The sequence below is a fragment of the Rana temporaria genome, chromosome 7 (genome assembly GCF_905171775.1).
Source record: "Rana temporaria chromosome 7, aRanTem1.1, whole genome shotgun sequence".
Classification (NCBI taxonomy): domain Eukaryota; kingdom Metazoa; phylum Chordata; class Amphibia; order Anura; family Ranidae; genus Rana; species Rana temporaria.
The window spans coordinates 120,057,780-120,084,116 of record NC_053495.1 but is presented as its reverse complement, the minus strand read 5'-3'; positions in this window follow the sequence as shown (position 1 = coordinate 120,084,116).

Below are 26,337 nucleotides of genomic sequence, written 5' to 3'. Positions count from 1 at the left end.
ATTGGCTCCTTGAATGAGAGTCTAGGCAAGTGGGTCGACCACCAATTACAGCCTTTGGTGGTCAACTTCCTGGCTACCTTAGAGACAGTAAACAGCTATTAACTAAGATTTTCCATGGAATGATGGACTCAAATGGGTAACGTGTGACTAGTCTAGCTTATACTCTTCCATTCCCCATTCACTGGGATTGCAGGCAGTTTCCCTTTTTCTATCTAGGTACAGCGGATATTCCCTTGTCCTTCATGAATTTATTATATTGAGTTTAGAGTATTTACTCACTCATAACTTCTTTATGTTCGACAGGGACTACTATTTGCAGAAATGCAGAGCCTCCATGGGAGCCAAATTCTCCCCCTCCCTTGCCAATCTCTATATGGGATGGTGGGAGAGGTTCCGCATATTTGCACCTGACAGTCTCCGTCGTACAGATACCCTATTTTATTGTCGCTACATTGAAAACCAAGGGCCAAATTCTCAAAAGAGATACGCAGACTTAACTGCTGTTCAGCCTGCGTATCCCTGTGCCTAACTTTGGAAACGATTCTCAAAAGGCTTTTTCCAAAGTTAGGCAGAAAATCTGACATGTGTAAGACACTTACACGGTCAGATTTTAGGATGCAGTACCGCATCCGCCACTGGGGGCATTTCTCATTGAAATGCAGCTTTGCGTATGCAAATGAGGACTTAAGCAGATTTTCAAAGCATTTCAGCACTTTGATTTCTGCCTAAGTTCCGAATTTGCCGGCGCAAAACTAGGGCTGGTTTTATAATGTGGAAAGTTAGCCAAACCTTGTAAAGGCCCATTCCAGCGACGGCATTTGGTATGCATTCCTGAGGGAGAACTCCACGGCAATTTTTAAATTCAAAACCGGCATGGGTTCCCCCCCAGGAGCATACCAGGCCCTTAGGTCTGGTATGGGTTGTAAGGAGACCCCCCCACGCCGAAAAATCGACGTAGGGGGTCCCCCTACAATCCATACCAGACCCGTATCCAAAGCACGCTACCCGGCCGGTCAGGAATGGGAGTGGGGACGAGCGAGCGTCCCCCCCCTCCTGAGCCGTGCCAGGCCGCATGCCCTCAACATGGGGGGGTTGGGTGCTCTGGGGCAGGGGGGCGCACTGCGGGCCCCCCCCACCCCAGAGCACCCTGTCCCCATGTTGATGAGGACAGGACCTCTTCCCGACAACCCTTGCCATTGGTTGTCGGGGTATGCGGGTGGGGACTTATCGGAATCTGGGAGTCCCCTTTAATAAGGGGGCCCCCAGATACCGGCCCCCCACCCTAAGTGAATGGATATGGGGTACATCGTACCCCTATCCATTCACCTGTAGGCAAAAAGTAAAATTTAGTAAACACACAACACAAGGCTTTTTAAAATAATTTATTATTCTGCTCCGGATGCCCCCCCTGTCTTCGTTATTAGCTCAATTAGCAGGGGGGGCTTCTTCTTCCACTCTCCGGGGGTCTTCCGCTCTCCGGGGGTCTTCCGCTCTCCGGGGGTCTTCTCCGCTCTCCGGGGGGGGGGCTTCTCCGGACTCCGGGGGGCTTCTTCCATCTTCTCCCCTCTTCCGCTGTTGACTTGGCGAACCCCGGTTCTTCTGCAGCTCTCCGGTGCCTTCTTCTTCAGCGCTGGCTGCCTGCTATGTTTGTGTGTTAGCTCGATTTCAAACAGGCAGCCAGCGCGGTCTTCTGTGGCGTCAGGGTCTTCTGGTCTTCTCCCCTCTTCCGATGTTGCCTCGTCGCCTGTTGTCGCTGTAATGATGGAAGCGCGCCTTGCATCACATTTATATAGGCATCACCGTCCCATCATGCTCCGGTAGGTACCCACGTGGTGGGTGCCTACCCACGTGCACCCACCACGTGGGTACCTGCCGGAGCATGATGGGACGGTGATGCCTATATAAATGTGATGCAAGGCGCGCTTCCATCATTACAGCGACAACAGGCGACGAGGCAACATCGGAAGAGGGGAGAAGACCAGAAGACCCTGACGCCACAGAAGACCGCGCTGGCTGCCTGTTTGAAATCGAGCTAACACACAAACATAGCAGGCAGCCAGCGCTGAAGAAGAAGGCACCGGAGAGCTGCAGAAGAACCGGGGTTCGCCGAGTCAACAGCGGAAGAGGGGAGAAGATGGAAGAAGCCCCCCGGAGTCCGGAGAAGCCCCCCCCGGAGAGCGGAGAAGACCCCCGGAGAGCGGAAGACCCCCGGAGAGTGGAAGAAGAAGCCCCCCCTGCTAATTGAGCTAATAACGAAGACAGGGGGGGCATCCGGAGCAGAATAATAAATTATTTTAAAAAGCCTTGTGTTGTGTGTTTATTAACTTTTACTTTTTGCCTCCAGGTGAATGGATAGGGGTACGATGTACCCCATATCCATTCACTTAGGGTGGGGGGCCGGTATCTGGGGGCCCCCTTATTAAAGGGGACTCCCAGATTCCGATAAGTCCCCACCCGCATACCCCGACAACCAATGGCAAGGGTTGTCGGGAAGAGGTCCTGTCCTCATCAACATGGGGACAGGGTGCTCTGGGGTGGGGGGGCCCGCAGTGCGCCCCCCTGCCCCAGAGCACCCAACCCCCCCATGTTGAGGGTATGCGGCCTGGCACGGCTCAGGAGGGGGGGGGACGCTCGCTCATCCCCACTCCCATTCCTGACCGGCCGGGTAGCGTGCTTTGGATACGGGTCTGGTATGGATTGTAGGGGGACCCCCTACGTCAATTTTTCGGCGTGGGGGGGGTCTCCTTACAACCCATACCAGACCTAAGGGCCTGGTATGCTCCTGGGGGGGAAACCCATGCCGTTTTTTTCTTTGAAAATTGGCATGGAGTTCTCCCTCTCAGGAATGCATGCTGAGCGACGCTGACATTTTTTTTTATAATTATTTGTTTTCCCGGCACGTCTTTTTTTTTCACCCGTCACAACTTTAGTGTCCCGTCGAAATTCTCAAAGCCGACCGGCGTTAATTACGTTCGCGCGCTGCACGTCGGGAAAATGACGTCACACGCATGCGCAGTACGGCCAGCGCGGAAGCGCGCCTCATTTAAATTTTAAACGCCCCCAGGAGAGGAGGACCGCCTTACGACGGCGGCACTTAAGTTACACAGCGTGTAATTTCTACCTAAGTGCTTTGACGATCAGGCACTTAGGTAGAAATTTTAAGTCAGTGTAACTTAACTGCTGAAATTTAAGTTACGCAGAGTTTTTGAGAATTTGGCCCCTACTGTTTATTGTCTCTGATGAAGTTAGTAGTCTTGATTGTTGTCTTATATGAACAACACTAATCTAAATATGAAGTTTACGGCTTGTTGTAATTTCACATCCATCAATTTTCTTGATGTAAGTTTGAGAGGAAAAGGAAACAGAGTAGTCTCCAGCCTCTTTAGGAAATTAACGGCAGCGGATTCGAGCCATCCTAAGCACATGTTAAGGGGCATTCCAGTAGGATAGTTGTGTATCTGTAGCGATGAGAATGACGATCAACGGGAGGCTTTGGATATTTTACCGACATTTTAAGGACAGAGGCTACACTAAATCAGTTCTGTATTTACGTCCTTTTTTTCCCACCAATATAGCTTTCTTTTGGTGGTATTTGAACACCTCTGTGGTTTAATTTGTTTGCACTATAAACAAAAGAAAAGCAATTTTGCTATAATAAACAGTGCAATTTAAAAAGAAAAAAAAATGTCCTTAGTTTTGACAATATGTATTCTTCGACATATCTTTGATAAAAAAAATCACAATAATATATTGAGGGGTTTGTGCAAAAGTTATAGCATATACAAATAAGGGGATAGATTTTAGGAATTTTTTTTTACAAGTAATGGTGGCAATCAGCAATTTTTATCGGGAGTGCATTATTGCGGCGGACAAATTTGACACTTTTTTAGGACCATTGACATTTATTCAGCCATCAGAGCTAAAAATAGCCACTGATTACTGTATAAATATCACTGGCAGGGAAGGGGTTAACACTAGGGGGCGATCAAGGGGTTAAGTGTGTGTTCTCTAGGTGTGAGGGGATTGGACTGACTGGAAAAGAAGACAGATCGTAGGAATACACAATTGGTTTTTCCTCCTTTGACAGACAGGGATTTGTGTATGTGTACAGAAATCCCCATTCCTGCTCTCATGCCCGCCGGCAGGGATTGCACCCGCCTGCCACGCACATTGGGTACCCCGCTGTGCAGCGGGTACACACGCACCTGCTATGGATCTTAAAGCAGCCGCAGTATATATAGGGCAAATCGCACAGCAGAGCCATTCTGCCGCTGTATTTATTCAAGAGCCAGTCGGGAAGCGGTTAAGAGCCTTAGAAGGCTGCGTGGCTGTTGGTATTGATGACCACTGGCCCCCCGCAATCGCAGGCATGAGAGACAGAACGGTAAGCACACAAATCCCAGTTCTGTCAGGAGAGGAGAGACAGATCATTTGTTTCTATTAGTTAGGAACAGCGATATGTCTCCTCCTCCAATCACTCCCATCCCCCCACAGTTAGAACCCTTGATTGCCCTGTAGTGTTAAATTCTTCCCTGTCAGTGACATTTATACAGTAATCAGTAGCTATTTTTAGCTCTGATCGCTGCACAAAATTCAATGGTCCCAAAAAAGTGTAAAAAGTGTCCAATTTGTCCGCTGCAATGTCGCAATCCCAGTACAAATCACTGATCGCCACCATTACTAGTAATACAAAATAATAATAAAAGGGGGCGTGGCTTGGGCTTCCCCCGAGATGGCAGTGTAATCCCTGAGCTCCGGCGTACAGCAGGTTTCAGAAGCAGCTAACAGCTGAAAGAGGCATCCCACCGGGTCCCCTATAAGGTGGTCTCCTTCCCCTACACTCGACCAGCATGCCTGGAAAGAGACGGGCAGAAAACCACCCAAAGCAAATCATGGATTACTATCCTTGGTCGCAGCAGCAGCGCGGCCAAGATGGCGCCGGCTCTCAATCTTCCTCCAGCGCGGCTCCTAAACACAAGTAGAGCTACACGGATGGATCGCCCAGGACTCATCCTACTTCTGCAGCCATATCCCAGACCTCCTCATCTCTCACCAGGAGTCCTGCTAAAGCACATCTTAGATTGGATGACCCAGATGTGCAACACTGTGAGGTAAGGTCTAATTCAGATTCACAGGAGGACACTGTGGAGCTTCCTGAATCCATAGTCTCCTTCCCCACGCAGCCTGCCTTGCATACAACACTTAAAGACATGCTTATTTCTTTGAGAAGCACCATCCACTCTGATATGATGGCATGCATGAGAAGATTTAACACTGATATTACTGCAATAGGGGATAGAGTGGACCATATCGAGACTAAAATGGGGGAATACGCCACAACTATCAATGACTTGGTAGATGCACACGACAATACTGAGGAAGAGCAAACATGGCTAAAGGCAAAAATAGCAGATTTGGAAGACAGGTCCAGAAGAAATAATGTTAAAATACGAGGTATTACTGAAACAGTACAACCTTCCGAACTGTGCTCCTACACCATGGCCATGCTAGCTACCCTTATGCCTGATTTTCCTGCTATTGAGATCTCTATTCATTGGATTCATCGTTTGCCTAAGCCGTCATTTGTCCCAGAAAATGCTCCCAGGGATGTGCTATTCCGACTGCATTTCTACCAAACTAAAGAGCGCCTCATGTTCACATAAGGGGGAACATCACGACACTGATTACCCTTCGCTGCAATTCTATGCGGACCTGTCACAATATACCATGCAACTCCGCAAGAATTTGAACAATATTACTAAAGTGTTGAGAAACCACAAGGTTGTTTACCGGTGGGGTTACAAACAAAGCTGCTGGTAACTAAGGATGGGAAAACCCACACAATCACATCCCCTGCCAAAGGTCTCCGGCTCCTCCAGAAATGGAATATCATACCGGATGATCAGTCATCATCCTCTACAGTTGGTAACATCGGGAGGATCTTCCCAGAGTGGAAACAGGTCCCTGAATCCTCATGAGGTATATGCCCTGTGATCTACTAAAGTGATGTCTCATGACACCTGCCCTAACCGAGGGCCCGCCTTTTGGAGCTTCTCCCACAAAGTAGGCTCCCACAACTTGAGCAGAAATGTTCTGCACTTGGGTTATAATGACCCTCCTTTTAAATTTCAGTGTATGCTGTTTTTTTTGTTTATTGGTTACCCTTTCAGGAGCTGTTTAGTTTTTTTTTCCCTCGGAACTCCTCAACCATATTCTTCATACCACTCAAGTCGACAATGGCACTTATTTTGAATCTAATCTTCGGGAAACAACAGACGTCTCGTCTCTCTACTCCTGGATCTACAATGCCAGTCTGTGAGTACATTCTCTTTTTGACACAAAAAGCTTTGACAACCATCCAAGATGCCGGTTAAAATTCTTTCCATAAACGCCCATGGTTTGAATCACCCCGCTAAAAGTGCCTCTTTGTGGAAAGAAGCAGATTCTTCCCAATGTAAAAAATGGGGGGACTCCTGCGCTATCGGGAAAGATGGCTAGGGGACACTGCTGCAAACACCAGATAGTCTGTCCTTATCAGAAAAAGTGTGAATAAAAAAGAAGGGGGGGGGGGTGTCTGCGCTGTGGATGGATGCGAATGGGAATGGTGCAGAAAATATACAACGTAAATAATTGAACCAAGGGGTGGGGGTGAAAGGGTATGGGGGGCAGGTGTACAACAGACCAATATGAACTGTGCGAGAAAAATACACAAGGCAGGCAAGTGATAAAATGAACCTGTACTGTGGACCACCAAAAGATATAAAGATGGCAAAAAAATATTTTCAAATAACCATAAACACCTAAACACGTAAAGTGCTACACAAAAAAAATATATATATATAAATATATAAAAGTTAAATAAATAATACACAATAAATTTGACAGTGTATAAAAAAATTTAAAGTCTAAAAGTGTATATAAAGTCTCTAGACAGTGCTCCAAAAAAATAAAATCCACGAAAGTCCAATAAAATCCAAAATAAATAAATAAATTGTGCTGAAACAAGGAAACTTCAGTGCAAACACCTCTGGTGATTTCTAACTGCTCACCTCCTGGCTATAGCACGGATAGCCTAATAAGTAGTGTTGAGCGGAATACGCCATATTCGATTTTGCGATATATCACGAATATATAGACGAATATTCGTGAAATATTCGCTAAAATCGAATATTCGTGATATTTTATAAAAAACATTTTTTTGCGAAATTTCGCTAATGCGAATGCGAAATTGATTGCGAAATTCTGAAACATTCAATTTCACCTGCCCTTTGGAAAAAGTGTGGTTTTACGTAATGGATCCTGCAACTAACAACAAGGTATTGATAAAATAAATACATTATTATATAGATTTGAGGGTTTACTTTGACCAATTTGCATATTGATTAGTTTAATAAATATTGAATAACCATAGATTTGGAAAATACAGATCTCTCCTCTAGACTGACCTGTATTGAGTTAGGTTAAGATCAACCGCACACTGGGGCCCCTGATTCTGTTGAGTTCAAAAAAAGCCACGTTGACATCTCTTAAATGTCTTTATGTTAAACAGTTATTATTCTCATTAAAGAGGTGAAATGCAAATGATGACACGGGACAAAAGATGGAAAATTCTTTGAAGATGTGATACACTGGAAAAACGCACAGAAACACTCCACTCTCTCTAGCCACCTTGTGAATCTGCACTGAAATACTGCTGGGAGTGATCTTATATACTGGTCGTACAGGCAGGTTCCTATTGGTTGCTATGGAGGTTGCTAACCTCTGACTACTGTGGTAGGAGAACTCTGATTGGCTCTGATGCAAAAGAAGGGCGGAGAAAGTATTCACAAATAATCGTAATACGAATATTCGCGATAGCAAATATTCGTCAACATAAAAGGATCCCCTTAGCTTAGCTACTCGGCCCAGGGTCTCTAATCATACCAGCAATGCTTTTAGACGTCGATGGAGATCACTAGGATGTGATCTGTTTTAAAAATAAATTTGAAAAAATGTGAATATTCGTAATAGCAAATTTTGGCCGCGATATTCGAGTTATTCGCGAATAATCGAATATGCAATATTCGTAACGAATATTCGCAATACGAATATTCGTGAGCAACACTACTAATAAGCTCCAAAGTGGTAGACACAGGTGGATGCAGCAACACTAAGGCCTCGTACACACCAGCGGACATGTCCGCTGCATCCGCTGCCGGATTTCTGTCTGATGGTTTTACACACCATCAGACAGAAATCCGCGTGGGCACCATACGCGTTGATGTGGCTGCGCCGTCGCCGTGACGATGACGCGGCGACGCGCGCGGCCCTGGAAGGTCAATGCTTCCACGCATGCGTCGAATCACTTTGACGCATGTGAGGGCTTTCGGCCAATCGGACATGTTCGGTGAGTCTGTACAGATGACCAAACATGTCCGACGGACAGGCTTCCAGCGGACATGTTTCTTAGCATGCTAAGAAACATTTGTCTGCTGGAAACTGTCCGATCCGCCGGACAATTGTCCGGTTGGCCGTACACACGACGGAACATGTCTGCTGAAACTGGTCCGTCGGACCAGTTTCAGCGGACATGTTCGGTCGTGTGTACAGGGCCTTAGAGGTAATTGAAGAACTCAGCAGCAGATGGTCATGTAAGAAACATCAAAGAAATCATGGCACAGTATTGTGAAGACACTAAGATGAAGAACATGGATCACATAGACATGCACTCACATAGAGGCCATGAATAGTGGGCCTATCTCCGACGAACACCGAGTTTGTGAGTGGTCCTGGATGGTTGCAATCTTTCCTCCTTCCTGTTCCTCCTTCACCCGATGGGTAGACACTAGGGCTGGATATCTCCCTCAGTGGATGCAGGTGTAGGAAGAAAAAAGGAAGACCATAGCACAATTCCGCGGTACAAAATATGTTTAATAAAAACACGATAAAAAACTCACATAAAACGTCTGTCACCGGGCACATAAACCAAACGAGCGGCGAACTCGTCTCCCTGCCTCAGGCAAGTAAGCTCTAGTGCACCACAACTGCGGAGAGTTAGATCATCTTAAAGGGGACAATGCATTTCTCAATGTAGTATGATATTCAGTATTGGACCCCAGGCGTCACTCTTAATCTTAGGCGAAGAATTTGGGGGTCATTACATCATCTGTCTGTCACACAGAGAGGAATGCTTTCAAGAAGTAGGCGAGGAGGTATTATTGCATACCTACAAGCACTAGTTTAAAATGCATATGCGACCATGTTTCATATACAGGGCAGAATGATGCATTCAACGATTAACAGATGTCATGCATGTAGCTTAAGAAGGTACTGTGTTAGGATAATACGTTTTGGAGAGAAGCACTTGGTAATTATATGAATGCTTTAAGGAACTATGTCCTTTTAAGATATAAACTAAGGCGTGTAATATACATATAATCTTCATAAGTACTCAAGGAACATTTAGTATGACAAGTTCCACAATAGTAGCATGAATCCACAGTGGTTATCTCCAAGCTAGGTGGTAATTTAAACACGACTGTTTTCAATATATACAATTGGTATATGCAGTATAAGAACAGGCTAATTCACTGGCATTGATATTATAGTTTCAAGGGTACTTATCCGTTTTCAGAGGATGAGGCTTCTTTGTAATAGAAGAGTTTTGTTGTCAGCTATGAATTGAGGTAGTGAGAGTCCAGCGCAGGTAAATATGTTTGCATGTCCCCACAGCTAGTAAAGTATTGATGGTAGCGTGAATCCGATTTGGGATGGCTTGATCCGTAGGGGGTAATAGGAACCAGTAGTTTGATGGTAGCGTGGACCGGTGTTCACCAGGCTACGGCCGACAATAAAGGAACGCTGTAGTATACTGCAGTAGTGACTTTATAGTACCAGGAATTACCGCTGATGAGGACCACACGTTGTGCTCGGCACTTCTGCGTTCCAGCGTGGAACGCAATCGGCGACGGACATCGCTTACACATAACAGCCAAGAGGCGAGGGGTACTAATTGCCATCGAGGACACAATCTCCTTCCAACAACTTTTTGAACTTTCGGATCCACTGGGCAGATTCTTGATAATAGTTTGCGATATCAATAATGTCCATTACACTTTAGTGAATGTATACGTTCCTAACAAACGCCAAATTAAGTTTCTTAATGGACTTCTGCGAAAAGTGAAGAAATTCCAGCAGGGATCTCTCATATTGTGTGGGGACTTTAATATTGTCCCTAACCCGCACTTGGACTCTACCTCCACTCCTTCTAAGAGAGCTCCATCTTTAGACAACTTTCTGCGTACACATGATTTGTACGACGCTTGGCGTTGTACACACACTGATGAAAGAGACTATTCTTTTTTTTTTCCACAGCCACTGTTCCTATTCAAGGATTGATCTGTTTTTGATGGATAAGTGGTTACTACAAAAAGTCTCCCAAACCAAAATTGACACAATAACATGGTCGGACCATGCTCCTATCCTTCTTACATTACGGGATTCGTACCCTAACTCCGGGATATACTAAAACATTTAATGTGAAAATGGCTTAATGTAGCTTAACGAGTAATAAAGTGCCTAAACCTCAATCAATTGCCCTGAAACTTTGCACAGCCTAAGATCTCAACTACCCAAACCTATCCCATAAGTTTCGTACTATTTGGTGTTCCACAAGGCAAACTAGGGAAGCATAAAAAGTAGAAAACCGTCCAGGTTTTCTTTTATTCAAATAAACAGCAAATACATCACCAAATCATAAAACAGGAACAGGGGAACAGCTGACGTTTCGCACAAGATTAGTGCTTATTTAAGGCAAACTAGGGACATTAAGCTTGTTTTTTTGGGAGCTTAATGTAGCTTAACGTACAAAAAAGACCTTAAATGTTAACTAATCTCCCCTATGTTAGGGTGACCAGACATCCCCAGTTTCAGGGGACAGTCCCCTGATTGAGGACACTGTCCCCGGACTAAGTCTGTCCCTGGTTTTGTCCCCAGATTGGATTTAATAGGGGACAGGGGCAATTTCAAAGACAATCAGTGCAGAACTAAACTAAAAAAATTTGAATTACACACCCCTGCTCCGCCTCTCCTACTAGCATAGGGGGGTTGTATTTTTTCCCATTATCTGTGCCCCTTTCTGATGATCATGTGCTGGTCAGAGCGGAGGGAATATTTCTTCAGTTTCAGGCACATGCCCATTCAGCTTCGCTCACATGTTCTTCTGCCTTGGCCAAAGTCCTGGCCAGCCACCTGCCTATCTCCTTGCCTTCCCTGGCGGAATGATCTTCCTCCGCTCCCCATCCAGTAGTAGCCGGGGCCCGAAGAGTTATGCCGCGTACACACGATCATTTTTCGGCATTAAAAAAAAAACGTTGTTTTTAAAAAATGTCATTTTAAATGACGGTGTGTGGGCTTCACATCATTTTTCGGGTTCTGAAAAACAACAAAATTTTTTTTCGAACATGCTGCATTTTTTAACGTCGTTTTAAACTATGTCTTTTTTCGGGTTGTAAAAAATGATCGTGTGTGGGCTAAAACGCCGTTAAAAACCTGCGCATGCTCAGAAGCAAGTTATGAGACGGGAGCGCTCGTTCTGGTAAAACTACCGTTCATAATGGAGTAAGCACATTCATCACGCTGTAACAGACAGAAAAGCGCGAATCGTCTTTTACTAACATAGCATCAGCTAAAGCAGCCCAAAGGGTGGCGTCATCCGCATGGAACCTCCCCTTTATAGTGCCGTCGTACGTGTTGTACGTCACCACGCTTTGCTAGAGCATTTTTTTAAAACGATGGTGTGTGGGCAACGTTGTTTTAATGATGAATTTGGGAAAACGTCGTTGCTGAAAAATGATCGTGTATAAGCGGCATAATACTTGAGAGGCTGTGAGGCGGGCGGCGACGGGCATAGAGTCGCTGATTGTTGCCATTACTAGTAAAGAAAAAATATGTCCCCGGATTTCATTTTAAAAATGTCCCTTTTTTTTTTTGCTAGAAAATTACTTAGAACCCGAAACATTATAACATTTTTCTAACACCCTAGAAAATAAAATGGCGGTCCTTGCAATACTTTTTGTCACACCGTATTTTCGAAGCAGTCTTACAAGTGCATTTTTTTTTTAAATAAATTTACTTTTTTGAATAAAAAAATAAGACAACAGGAAAGTGAGCCCAATTTTTGTTTTTTTAAATTGTGAAAGGTAATTAAATAAATAATAAAAAGTTATGCCGAGTAAATTGATACCCAACATGTCACGCTTCAAAATTGTGACAAACTTTTACCCTTAAAAATCTCCATAGGTGACCTTTAAAAAACTCTACAGCTTGCATGTTTTGAGTTACAGAGGAGGTCTAGGGATAGAATTATTTCTCTTAAGCCTCGTACACACGATCAGTCCATCCGATGAGAACGGTCTGAAGGACCGTTCTCATCGGTTAACCGATGAAGCTGACCGATGGTTCGATGCGCCTACACACCATAAAAAAAACGATCGTGTCAGAACGCGGTGATGTAAAACACAACGACGTGCTGAAAAAAACGAAGTTCAATGCTTCCAAGAATGCTTTGACTTTATTCTGAGCATGCGTGGATTTTTAACCGATGGTTGTGCCTACTAACGATCGGTTTTGACCTATCGGTTAGGAATCCATCGGTTAAATTTAAAGCAAGTTGGCTTTTTTTTAACCGATGGTTAAATAACCTATGGGGCCCACACACGATCGGTTTTGACCGATGAAAACGGTCCATCAGACCTATCGTGTGTATAAGGCCTAACTCTACCGATCGCAACGATACCCATATGTGGTTTGAACACCGTTTTCATATGTGGGCGCTGCTCACGTATGCGTTCGCTTCTGCACGCAAGCTCGGCGGAACAGGGCACGTTTAAAAATTGTTTTGTTTTTTCCTATTTATTTTACCTTTTATTTTATGTTTTTACACTGTTCTTTTAAAAAAACATTGTGTCACTTTTATTCCCATAAAAGGAATGCAAACATCCCTTGTAATAGAAAAAAGCATGACAGGACCTTTTAAATATGAGATCTGCAAAAAAAAAGCCTTATAAGAGCTATGGGCGGAAATTACGTTTTGACGCCGCTTCCGCCCTGTGATGTATGGAGGCGGGTGGGGGCCATCTTCCCCTCACTCGTCTCCATAGCCAGCCAGCAGAAGGACCCGATCGGCTCCGGTAAGCAGCGGAGGGCACGGGAGAGCGGCAAGAGGGGGGCCCTTTTCCTGCCGCCGATAAAAGTGATCTTGCAGCAAATTTGCTGCAGATTCCACTATTATCGGAAACTGGACCGCCTGCTGAAGAAGAGGATGCCTGAGTTATGACAGCTAGCTGCTGCCATAACTAAGATATCCCTCTTCAAACAGCCAACGTATATCGGCGTGAGGCGGTCCGGAAGTGGTTAAAGGTAGGGTTGAGCGAACCCGAACTGGGTTCGTACCAAATTTTGTTTTTTTTGGACCCGAACCCGAATAATTTGCTGAAAGTTCGGGTTCGGAGTTCGGCTATGTAATGGCACTGCACAAAGTGTCATTTCTGAAAGGAAAAAAAAGTCATTTAAAACCGGCTTTGCGGCTATAATGAATTGTCGGCTTTGCGGCTATAATGAATTGTTGGCTTTGGCAATTCAGAGAGGATTCATTCATAAAAAATAAAAAAAAATAGTGTGGGGGTCCCCCCAAATTCAATTACCAGGCCCTTTAGGTCTGGAATGGATATTAAGGGGAACCCCGCCGTCAATTTTTAAAAAAATTACGTGGGGTTCCCCCTAAATATCCATTCAAGACCCTTCAGGTCTGGTGTGGATTTTAAGGGCAACTCCACCCCAAATTTAAAAAAAAATTGCGTGGAGTTCCCCCCAAAATCCACACCAGACCCTTTATCCGAGCACGGTAACCTGGCCGGCCACAGAAAAGAGGGGGGGGCAGAGTGGGGCTCCCCTCTCCTGAACCGTACCAGGCCACATGCCCTCAACATGGGGAGGATGTCCCCATGTTGATGGGGACAAGGGCCTCATCCCCACAACCCTTGCCCGGTGGTTGTGGGGGTCTGCGGACGGGGGGCTTATCAGAATCTGGAAGACCCCCAGATCCTGCCCCCCCCCTATGTGAATTGGTAATGGGGTACACTGTACCCCTACCATTTCACGAAGGAAGTGTAAATTCTTGTAAAAAAAAATACACAGACACTGTAGAAAAAAGTCCTTTATTAATAAAAAAAAAAGAAAAAAACTCTAGCGGTGATAATCCACTCGTTCCCGGCTTCCTGCTCCAACGTTGTCCTGATCCAGCGATGGGTGCGGGTGAGCTCCGGTCCAGCAACGGATGCGGGTGTATCCAGCGACGGGTGCGGGTGATCTCTGGTCCAGCGATGAGAAGATCCATCCATCCAGAGCGCAGCATCGCCGACCTCCTCTCACTACTGGACACAGCCCAGCTAATGACGCGACTGAAGCTGTGACATTTCTTATATAGGGGAGGCAGGGCCACCCGTCACGTGACCCTGCCCCCTCTGACGCACCCTCTGCTACGTCACTGGGTAAGCCCAGTTTTCCCCCTTCCTGGGCTTCCCCAGTGACATAGCAGAGGGTGCGTCAGAGGGTGCAGGGTTACGTGACGGGTGGCCATGCCTCCCTATATAAGAAATGTCACAGCTTCAGTCGCGTCATTAGCTGGGCTGTGTCCAGCTGTGAGAGGAGGTCGGCGATGCTGCGCTCTGGATGGATGGATCTTCTCATCGCTGGACCAGAGATCACCCGCACCCATCGCTGGATACACCCGCACCCGTCGCTGGACCGGAGATCACCCGCACCCGTCGCTGGATCAGGACAACGTTGGAGCAGGAAGCTGGGAACGAGTGGATTATCACCGCTGGAGTTTTTTTCTTTTTTTTTATTAATAAAGGACTTTTTTCTACGGTGTGTGTGTTTTTTTTTACAAGAATTTACACTTCCTTCGAGAAATGGTAGGGGTACAGTGTACCCCATTACCAATTCACATAGGGGTGGCCAGGATCTGGGGGTCCCCTTTGTTAGAGGGGTCTTCCAGATTCTGATAAGCCCCCCACCCGCAGACCCCCACAACCACCGGGCAAGGGTTGTGGGGATGAGGCCCTTGTCCCCATCAACATGGGGACATCCTTCCCATGTTGAGGGCATGTGGCCTGGTACGGTTCAGGAGAGGGGGCCGCACCCTGTCCCCCCCTCTTTTCTGCGGCCAGCCAGGTTAACGTGCTCGGATAAGGGACTGGTGTGGATTTTGGGGGGAACTCCACGCCATTCTTTTTTTAAATTTGGGGTGGAGTTCCCCTTAAAATCCACACCAGACTTGAAGGGTCTGGAATGGATATTTGGGGGGCAACCCCGCGTCATTTTTTTTTAAATTGACGACAGGGTTCCCCTTAATATCCATTCCAGACCTGAAGGGTCTGGTAATTGAATTTGGGGGAACCCCCACGCTATTTTTTTTATTTTTTATGAATGAATCCTCTCTGAATTGCAGAAGCCGACAATTCATTATAACTGCAAAGCTGGTTTTAAATGACTTTATTTCCTTTCAGAAATTACACTTTGTGCAGGGACAGTTCTAAGTTCGGGTCCCGAACCCGGACTTTTTTCCGAAGTTCAGCCGAACCCGCCGAACACGAACATCCAGGTGTCCGCTCAACTCTAGTTAAAGGTAAGAATAGGGGAACACATAGCAAACATGATTAAAGGTTATAAATATCATAGTGTTTCCAAATACTTTGCCAAATATCATGCTAGGGATCCATCAAAAAATTGTTGGGGGGGAATTGATTGCGTATATCCATCTGGGAGGGGGGTCCAATAGAGTTAGGGACATCTCCAAGAGAAACAAAATGATATACACTTTATGTACTTTAAAACCTGAAGGTTTGAATATAGAATTGGAAAGCAACTGTTATTTTATTTTATTTCAATATCTGTATTTTATTGTATGTATATTTTAATTTGATTATATACATTTTGTATTTATATGGATTTGTGATATAAATTACACTAGGTGCCAGATAATGCAAATTGTGTACAGTTTAATTATCCTCTGTCAAGGAATTATTTAAAATAGGAATGGAGATAATGATCTCTCTAATATATATATTTCATTGCCCATTGGGTATGATGTGTTGACATCTCAGGGGTACGATAGCCTGCTGTGGATTGAACACTGAGTGACAGCTCGAGTGCCAATGCAGAGAGAGGATAACTAAACAGGGTTGCCATGCCGTGCAGCCACCCCCTGTAATGAACTTGGAAATGATGAAATGCGTTGGAGTGTAGCTATACAGTGACCGTAGAAGTCTGTCAGGGCCAGAATCAGAGGCATCCGGAGGTGGTGAGACAACCCAATCTATCAAGCCCCATACACACTATCAGTTTTCCTGCTGGTTTTCTCTTCAGGTTTACCAAAACCATCTGATATGAGGTCAAACCTCACTAGTTTCAATTTGTATTCAATCAGGCAGGCCCTTGCACTACATGGTTTTGGTAAACCTGAAGAGAAAACCTGCAGGAAAACTGATAGTGTGTATGGGGCTTCACAGAGTGAGATGAATACTGACATTAATGTAGATTAAGTGCAATAATTGCTTTTAATGAATGAGAAATTTTTCAGTTTTGAATAAACTGTTTGGTGTGGTTACTGTACCATTGGAGAAATCTTTTTCTTTTATATGTCATTTGGCCTATACTGTATATCTATATACCTTGCAGAAGCATTCAATGGCATCCATAAGAGGAGAGAGCTAATGTATTGATATATAGCAGGGGTCCTGAATTAAAATTCAAGGAGGTCCGGTCACTAAACTTTTCTTTGGGCCGAGGTCCGAAACTCAAGCCCCCATTTGTCCCCATCACAGCGCCCCTTTACATCAGGTGTCCCCATCACAGCGCCCCTTTACATCAGGTGTCCCCATCACAGCGCCCCTTTACATCAGGTGTCCCCATCACAGCGCCCCTTTACATCAGGTGTCCCCATCACAGCGCCCCTTTACATTAGGTGTCCCCATCACAGCGCCCCTTTACATCAGGTGTCCCCATCACAGCGCCCCTTTACATCAGGTGTCCCCATCACAGCGCCCCTTTACATCAGGTGTCCCCATCACAGCGCCCCTTTACATCAGGTGTCCCCATCACAGCGCCCCTTTACATCAGGTGTCCCCATCACAGCGCCCCTTTACATCAGGTGTCCCCATCACAGCGCCCCTTTACATCAGGTGTCCCCATCACAGCGCCCCTTTACATCAGGTGTCCCCATCACAGCGCCCCTTTACATCAGGTGTCCCCATCACAGCGCCCCTTTACATCAGGTGTCCCCATCACAGTGCCCCTTTAAATCAGGTGTCCCCATCACAGCGCCCCTTTACATCAGGTGTCCCCATCACAGCATCCCTTTACATCAGGTGTCCCCATCACAGCGCCCCTTTACATCAGGTGTCCCCATCACAGCGCCCCTTTACATCAGGTGTCCCCATCACAGCGCCCCTTTACATCAGGTGTCCCCATCACAGCGCCCCTTTACATCAGGTGTCCCCATCACAGCGCCCCTTTACATCAGGTGTCCCCATCACAGCGCCCCTTTACATCAGGTGTCCCCATCACAGCGCCCCTTTACATCAGGTGTCCCCATCACAGCGCCCCTTTACATCAGGTGTCCCCATCACAGCGCCCCTTTACATCAGGTGTCCCCATCACAGCGCCCCTTTACATCAGGTGTCCCCATCACAGTGCCCCTTTACATCAGGTGTCCCTATAACAGTGCCCCTTAACATAAAATAAGAGCCACGCTGATGGGCACATTTTATGCTAAGGGGCACCCTGATGGGCACAACAAAACGTGATCCTTAACATAAAATTTGCCCATCAGTGTGCCCCTTAACATAAAATATGTCCAACAGCGTGCCCGTAACATAAAATGTGCCCATCAGAGTGCCCCTTAACATAAAATATGTCCAACAGCGTGCCCGTAACATAAAATTTGCCCATCAGAGTGCCCCTTAACATAAAATATGTCCAACAGCGTGCCCGTAACATAAAATTTGCCCATCAGAGTGCCCCTTAACATAAAATATGTCCAACAGCGTGCCCGTAACATAAAATGTGCCCATGGGCACATTTTATATTAAGGGACACTCTGATGGGCAAATTTTATGTTAAGGGGCATTCTGATGGGCACAACAAAACTTTTATGTTAAGGGGCACGCTGATGGGTATATTTTTAATGTGTACGCCGATGGGCATATTTTATGTTAAGGGGCACTCTTGATGGGCACAACAAAATATGCCCATCAGTGTGCACATTAAAAATATACCCATCAGCGTGCCCCACTGCCCCTTAAAATAAAATGCGCCTATGAAGAGTGCCCCTTAACATAAAAAAGTGCCCATCAGCGTGTCCATTAACATACAGTATGCCCAGCAGTGTTGACAATAAAAAACATGTCCATTAATAGTGATCACTAACTATGAACATGCCACATACCTAGAATGCAGGAGGGGCGGATGCTGCAAGATAAGGAGCCGGGGGCGAGTAGCAGGGGGCGGGGCGCGCACGTCATGTCACGCCCCCTACTCGCAAGGAGAGCCAGGAGTGGACCCGGGAACCAGGAGCAGCAGGGGGCGGGGAACGCAAGTGACGTGAGAGCCAGGAATGGACCGCGAGCTGCAGGGGGCATGGGGAAGGAACGTGATGTCACGCCCCTACTCGCGGCCATACGCGCTGGTAAACTTTTGAGACCTGCGGTGAGGAGCAGGGGGCGGGCGCACACTGGCAGCGTCACTGGTTGCTGGGGAAACCCTCGGTCCCAGCAAACCAGCGCTGCTTTTTTGTAATTGTACTGGCGGTCCGGGCAGAAGTGTCACTCGGGCCGGACTCGGACCGCGGGCCGCCATTTAGTGACGGCTGATATATAGCAATATTTCTCAACTCCAGTTCTCAAGGCACCCCAACAGGTCATGTTCCCAGGCTTTCCATTATTTTTCACAGGTGATTTGATCAGTTTCACTGCTTTATTAATTACTACAGCAGTTTCATCTGAGGGAAATGCTGAAAACATGACCTGTTTGGGTGCCTTGAGCACTGGAGTTAAGAAATACTGATATAGTATATAGCGCCATTGCCAACAATGAGAGTGGGAGGCATATTTATCTGGCGAGTTATTTTCTGCACATATGAGGAAGTGGTAATTTCCATTTGGAAGACACCCTAAATAGGGAAGAATAGCATTTGGTGGATTTCCTCTTTTTTTTTGCACGAGAGACGCTGGATGGACTTTTGTTTGACTTCTTTGTCATTTTAATTTCAATTTAACTTTGAGTTTTTATTTGATTTATTTAGTTTAATTAATTTTAAAACATGATTGCTTTAATGCACACACATTTTTTTTTATATTACAGCTCTACTGTTATGCCGCGTACACACGACCATTTTTCGGGTTCTAAAAAATTAAGTTTTTAATGGTCTAGAAAAATATTTTTTTTTTCAACGCGATCATTAAAACGGCCTTGCCTACACACGATCGTGAAAAAAAATGCTCTAGCAAAGCGTGATGACATACAACACGTACGACGGCACTATAAAGGGGAAGTTCCATGCGGAAGGCGCCACCCTTTGGGCTGCTTTAGCGTGTTTTTGTGTTAGGAAAGGACAATTTGCGCTTTTCAGTCTGTTACTGCGTGATGAATGTGCTTACTCCATTACGAACGGTAGTTTTACCAGAACGAGCACTCCCGTCTCATAACTTGCTTCTGAGCATGCGTGGGTTTTTCACGTCGTTAAAGCCCACACACGACCATTTTTTACAACCTTAAAAACGACAACGTTAAAAACGTCGTGAAAAAATAGAGCATGTTCAAAATTTTAATGCCCATTATTTGGATCGTGAAACATGCTCTGGAGCCCACACACATCGTTTTTAATGACATAAAAAAACAACTAATTTTTTAGAACCCGAAAAACGGTCGTGTGTACGCGGCATTAGAGTGAATAATATTTACAATTTAATTTAAAAAAAATTCTGTCATATTGTAAGGTAGCAACAGTGGCCCAGATTCAAGAAGCAATTGCGCCTGTGTAACCATAGGTTACACAGCACAATTGCTTACTTGCTCCGGCGTTACGAGTGCTCCTGATTCAGGAACATCGTAACGCCGACTGCAGCCTAAAATCTGCGTGGCATAAGGCTCTTATGCCACGCATATTTTAGGCTGCATTCTTGCGATGACCGCTAGGGGGCGCTCCCATTGTGCTCAGTGTATAGTATGCAAATTGCCTACGCAAGTTACGTCGTTTCCGTACGGCGTGTTTAGCGTAAGGCTGCCCCTTCTAATAGCAGGGGCAGCCAATGCTAAAGTATACCCGACGTTCCCGCGTCGCAACATTCGCTTTTTACGTAATTTGCGTAAGTGATTCATAAATGGCGCTGGACGCCATTCACGTTCACTTTGAAGCAAATGACGTCCTTGCGACGTCATTTGCCGCAATGCACGTCGGGAAAGTTTCCCGACGGAGCATGCGCTCTACGCTCGGCGCGGGAGCGCGCCTAATTTAAATGATTCCCGCCCCCTACGGGATCATTTACATTAGGTGCCCTTACACAGGGCAAATTTACACAGCACACATGCAATTTACGGAGCTACTGCTCCGTGAATCGCGGGTAGCGCAGTAAATTTGCAGGGGGCGCAGGGCAAAAACGTTGCCCTGCGCCTCCGCAAGAAAGGGGCAAATCTACCTGAATCCGGGCCAGTGATTAGTAATTATTTTATGCAATATTGGAATACAGGGACATCTATTAAGACAAAAAAAATGTGGAATTGATTTATCTCTACATATTGGCGTTTTTTTACGGATTACTGAATGAAAATAGTATAAAATTACACACAAATAAAATTACATTGGTGGAAGAAGGGTATTTATATACAGTATAGCCCGGATTCACAAAGTACTTACGCCGACGTATCTCGAGATACGCCGCGTAAGTCTATCTATGTGCCGTCGTATCTGTGTGCCGTGCCCACAATCTGAGATACGCCTAAAATTAGGCTTCCTACGGCCGACGTAACTTGCCTACGCCGTCGTATCGTGGGCGCATATTTTCGCTGAGCGCATTTTCCGCTCCCATTGATTTTCTATGCACATATGCAAATGAGGGAGATACGCCGATTCACGAACGTAGTTGCGCCCGGCGCATAATATACGCAGTTTGCGTAAGTCGTACGTCCGGCATAAAGTTATTCCCCATATAGGAGGCGCAACTCCAGCAAAGGTATGGACCAGGGAACACAAGCCGTTGTATCTTTTGTCGTTTACATTGTACGTGAATATGACTAGGCGTAGGTTACGCTCACGTCGTAGGCAGTGATTCGACGTATCTTAGGCAGTTGTTTCGACGTGATTCTGAGCATGCGCACTGGGATGCGCCCACGGGACGGCGCATGCGCCGTTTATTTTAAGTACTTCTATGGCGCTTGGCCTATCATTTGCATGGGGTCACGCCTCATTAGCATGGCTCACGCCCACTTCCACCTACGCTGGCTTATGCCGAGGAAACCCAGCGTATCTTTAAGAGCGAGTGGGAGCAAGTGCTTTGTAAATCCAGTGCTTGCCTATGTGCGCTGCGCCGGCGTAGCGAAAAAGAGATACGCTACGGCGGCATAAATATGCGCCAATGTATGTGAATCCGGGCCTATGTGTGTAATTTTTTATACTATTTTCAGTCACTATTTTACATTTTTGAAGATCATTTGTATTTGCTTAACCACTTAAGACCCGGACCAATATGCAGGTAAAGGACCTGACCCCTTTTTGCGATTCGGCACTGCGTTGTTTTAACTGACAATTGCGCGGTCGCGCGACGTGGCTCCCAAACAATTTTTTTTTCCCCACAAATAGAGCTTTCTTTTGCTGGTATTTGATCACCTCTGCAGTTTTTATTTTTTGCGCTATAAACAAAAATAGAGCGACAATTTAAAAAATGCAATATTTTTTACTTTTTGCTATAATAAATATCCCCAATATATATATATATATATATATATATATATATATATATATATATATATATATATACAAATTCCTCAGTTTAGGCCGATACGTATTCTTCTACATATTTTTGGTAAAAAAAATCGCAAGTGTTTATTTATTGGTTTGCGCAAAAATTATAGCGTTTATAAAATAGGGGATAGTTTTATGGCATTTTTATTAACATTTTTTTTTTTTACTACTAATTGCGGCGATCATAGATTTTTTCATGACTGCGACATTATGGCAGACACATCGGACACTTTTGACACTTCAGACGATCACTGACAGCCACACTAGGAAGAACGGGGAAGGTTTGTTTACACTCACCTCTCTCCGTTCTCCCTCTCTGTGACACGATCGTGGGACCCCGGCGGCGATCGGGTCAGCGGGTCCCGTGGGCGCGGTCACGGAGGACAGGACCGGGCCACGAGTGTGCGGACGCCGGCGCGCTCGCGACCCACGGCTGCGCATCTTAAAGGGGACCTACCTGTACGTCCATGTGCCCAGCCGTGCCATTCTGCTGACGTAAATAGTTGTGCAGCGGTCCTTAACTGATTAAAGTATAACTAAAGGAAAAACTTTTTTTTAGGTTTGGAAAGCGTGGAGAGGTATTTGAACACCTATTAGGATTTTATCTCTGTCTATGCCCCCATAAGTCCGGGTTCACACATTTGCAAATTGGATTCCAGTTTCCCCCAATCCAATTTGCATGACAGGCATGTGTGCTCTCAATGGAGCCGGTTCACACATGTTCAGGGCGACAGTGGTCCGGATTGAAGAAAGGTCAGGAACATCTTTGGGTCTGGCTCAGGTGCAAATTCAGGCTAAATTTCAGACCTGAATATCACCTGAACCGGTGTACAGGAATGCATCGGACCCCAGGCACAAACCCACAGCCGCACATGTGTGAACCCGGCCTTAGGGAGATTTACCCTCTCTATTTGTTTTGTTTACCATTGTCATTGAAGGTAAAAGAAAATCCCACATTTTGGGTTATCTCCAGAAAAGATTTAGAGAGGAAATCTTCCAATGGACACTAGTTCTAATGACCTGGGAGGCCCCAAGGGATTCCCCTAATTTGCAGGGATTTCTTCTTACTTCCTGATTTGGCAATGTAACAGGAAATGAAGGTAATTCTCCCTAGTGGGATACAAATGGCAAAATATAAAAATGACAGACTGTCTAACCCTCCATTACTCTACAGTTTTGAGAATGACACAAATATGAATTTTTCACAAAGTCTGCTGCTACAGTGTTTTTAGATCTTGATCTGGGGAGTTTCCTGGTTGGTTGACATCTGTTGATATCCGATCCTATCCGGTAATAATAGACAGGGGGGGATCCATTCTCCATTCATCTGGCAGATTAGATTGGATGACAGTCATGCCGTGTACACACCAACACTTTATGTGATGAAAAAAAAACAACGTTATTAAAAACGTCATTTTAAATGACCGTGTGTGGGGGAAAACGTAGTTTTATGTCTTGTGAAAAACGACAAAAAAAATTGAAGCATGCTTCAATTTTATGTGTCGTTTTTCAAAACGTTGTTTTTTACTTCACAGAAATTGACCGTGTGTAGCAAAAAACGAAGTTTAAAACAACATTTTTATACCCGCGCATGCCCAGAAGCTAGTTATGAAGCGAGCTTCAATGGAAAAAAGTGGTGAACGTAACCTTGCTTTGCTAGAGCATTGTGAAAAAACGATGGTGTGTAGGCAACTTCGTCTTTGAAAATTGAAGTTTCAAAAACGTTGTTTTTTACTTCACAGAAAATGTCGTTTTTTTTCATCACATAAAGTGATGGTGTGTATGCTTACATCCAACTGCCCATAGAGGAGAACGGACTGTGTCCATGTCCGATCTGCATCAGTGGAATGGACATGGACCTGTCATCCACCTTTTCAGTGGGGGTCAGCGGACAGATCCCCCACTGATCAGGCAGATCCGCTGGCAGAGTCCACCTGTGTGAACTAGCCCTTATTCTTTGTTTACCATCCCAGTATGCAAGGCAGGTGGGAAGGCATGCCCATGCTAAGGGGGTAGTGACCAATATGATTTTGAATCCATGCTTCATGCCTTTTAGCATAGAGGGTCTGCTTTAAAGTGACACTGGGCCATATTCTCGTAGATCGGCGCATATTTACTCAGGTGTAGCGCATCATAGTTGCGCTACGCCGGCTTAACTTGGAGAGAGCTCTCCCTTATTCCCGTACCACATGCGTCCTACGTTGCGCTCGCGGAGCTGAAATGTGTCGGAGTAAGTAGGCGCAAGTGACCGTAGGAGGGATGTGGGCGTGAAGAATGCTAATGAACCGTGACCCCATGCAAATGATGTCCAGACCGAACGGAGCATGTGCCGGACGTGCCCCGCCCTCTGCGCATGTGCAAAACAACAGTAGTCGTAAATCCCTGCTGAGTTGGGCCGGCCCAGTGCATAAAAGCGTCACCACATGCGCCCAACGAGTGCAAAGTGACTCCATTTATTCTGTTGGTGGTGTCCGTGAGATTTTGCTCTTTAGCTTTGCAATGCCTGGACCCAGGAAGGAATGGAGAAAAAAAAATTTCAGCCAAGATGAGAGGGCCATCATAGTCTCTGCCATGGAGAGATACGATTCAAGACTCCATGGTGCTGACAGTGGCAGCACAAGTAAAACAAAAAAGGAGGAGATCCTTAGGAAAGTGACTGCCCAGGTCAATGCCTTAGGCCATGAGGCAAGGACCCCCCAGGACATTCTTAAAAAAATGAATGACCTGCGTGGTGTGGTCAGGAACAAGATGGCCATCATTGCAAAGCATGCCAGGGGCACAGAAGGGGGGCCACCCTGTTCTACCCGGCTCACTCAAGAGGAGGAAGTGATTGCCCACTGCCTTCGGAGGGAGCAGGTGGAGGACCTGGAGGGCCATGACTCAAGTGAGCCACCCATGAGGACAGGTAAGTGTGTTTTATCTTCTATCTGGTGTGTTGCATGTGTGGTGGGGGTGGTGGGTTATGTGACAAATGTGTGGGTCCACCAACATGTGAATGTTTTGTGTCATCCACAGGTGAGCAGGATGAAGCGGGGCCATCCAATGCTGCCAGTGGCCGTCACAGACCATCATCCACTGAGCAGTCTGCTTCTGTGACTGACCTCCTGGGAAGCCAACAGGCCTTGGTGGAGGGGAGTGGTCAGTCCTCCGCGCAGGAGGTTGTTGAGGAGGAGGTCCAGGAAGAGGTGGTCCAGGAAGAGGTGGTCCAGGAAGAGGTGGTCCACAGCGAGCAGGAGGTCTTCCTTTTTTTGGAGGAGTGGCATGTGGTGGCAGGACCATCACAAAGCCCCCGCATCTCCAGCCCCTCAGGGTCCTCCAACACCCTCTCCAGTCCCTCCCGTCCCATCCCCCTCATCTCCAGCCCCTCAAGGTCCTCACTCTATGCAAGGGGCCCAGCCACTCCTGTCCCCAGGAGGGCTACCCACAGGACAAGGGGTGCGGCAGAAATGCTGCATGAGAATCTGGCCAGGCAGCAGGACCAGCAAAGCCGTCATATGGGGGAAATCTTGGTGGAGTTGAGGCGCCTGTCCGACAGCTTGGCCTCCTCGGGAGCAGTACCAGATGCTCTCCAAGATGTGGCTGGAAACAGCGCAGCCACAATCACCAGTCTGGGTGAGCTGCAGACTACAACTGCCGAACTTGTGGGGGAGGTCAGGTGCCTGCGAAGGGCTGTTCAGGCCCAGACAGCTACCCAGGAGTCATTGCTCACCCGCATAGCACTAGCTTTGGAGGGCAGACAGGCAGGCAGGGAGGCACCTGGGGATGTTCCTCCACCTGGAGATGTTCCTCCACCTGATGCCCCAGCTCCCCCCAGGCAAGTGAGGGCCAGGAACCTGGGCACCAGGCGTAGCCCGCGCCGGGGCAAGTGATTATTTATTCTTCATTTGCTCTGGTTAAGAGCTTTTTTAATTATTTGCTCTGGTTAAGAGCATATTTTATTATTTGCTCTGTTTAAGAGCTTATTTTATTATTTGCTCTGTTTAAGAGCTTATTTTATTATTTGCTCTGGTTAAGAGCTTATTTTATTATTTGCTCTGGTTAAGAGCTTTTTTTTTAATTTTGGGTGCTGCACACAGGCAGTGTTGCAGAGTACAGTGTGAATGGTGTGTGAATGTGGGGTGGTGACATTCCTGCCAGTAAGGGGGGGTCACCCTCGGGCGCTGGTGATAAGTTCTCCCCAGGTCCGTATGAATGACGTATGAATGGACAGCAACATCATTGGGGCCTTGACGCGGCGTTGCTGCTCCTTAGTACCGTGCGGTGTACTTCGGTCTAATCCA